Here is an 843-nt window from a genome sequence, read left to right on the forward strand (position 1 = left end):
TTTTGAATGATGTTCAATGACATTACTTACTGAAATTGTTTTATGATTTGTTAAACATTTACTGAGATTATTGTATCTGGACTGAATAGTAGATAAGAAAAGAACTGCAACATACTATAAATCAGAATATACTTACCATCACCTAATTGTATTTCTCCATCAGAACATAGTCATGGTGATATATATTCAACAAAGTAAAATCTGAGGCTGAGTTTTTATAACCTGAGATAAATTTCATTTCATTGATTCCAGTATTGTATTTTCTTAGCTGATCATGAGTAGCAAGAGACCTGATGAAGTAGGAGATTGCTGAGGTCTTCTGACTTTTGTCATGTCCTTCTCTGTTACTTGTGGAGGTAGTTTTATAACACAGGAAAGTCAGGAAGTGAACTATTGCAAAACAGGAAACAAAGTAACTCAAGTAAAATACTGCAGAGCATGCTTGTGCCTTAAACTAGTATTTGTTGCTCTTTTCATACAATTATTATTATTATTATTATTATTATTATTATTATTGAAAACAAGCATCCTGAGCTTAATTTTACAAGTATTTTGATCATAAAAATCTGTCTTCATAAGGAAGGAAATTAACACCCATGGTTGGAAGTGTTCTATTTTTTGTATTAGAAGATGATTTATTAGGTTTGCCATGATTCACTTATACTGAAAATGTCATAGGTCTCCTATACTTTGAGTCTAAGAATGGAATACAACACTCATTCTCATATAAAATGATCAGGACTTGGGTGTCCCTTGACTTGATTTTTATAAAATGACACACAACAAATATGTCTGTAGCCTTACCAATAATAGAAACATGTTGTATATGCATTGAATATTACA

The 843-nt window shown here is 30.6% G+C and overlaps 1 protein-coding gene across 1 annotated transcript in view; it reads right to left on the reverse strand.

Moving 5' to 3' along the window:
- LOC122809189 (myelin-associated glycoprotein-like) overlaps window positions 1-314 on the reverse strand; it is a 553,400-nt gene extending 553,086 nt beyond the window's left edge. The window contains exon 1 of the mRNA XM_044080497.1: window positions 137-314. The gene's annotated coding sequence lies outside the window, so the exon portion shown is untranslated. The remainder of the gene's footprint in view (window positions 1-136) is intronic.
- Between the last annotated feature and the right edge of the window lie 529 nt (window positions 315-843).

Source organism: Protopterus annectens, chromosome 8.part0, assembly GCF_019279795.1.
Source record: "Protopterus annectens isolate FY-2018-M chromosome 8.part0, PAN1.0, whole genome shotgun sequence".
Taxonomy (NCBI): Eukaryota; Metazoa; Chordata; order Ceratodontiformes; family Protopteridae; genus Protopterus; species Protopterus annectens.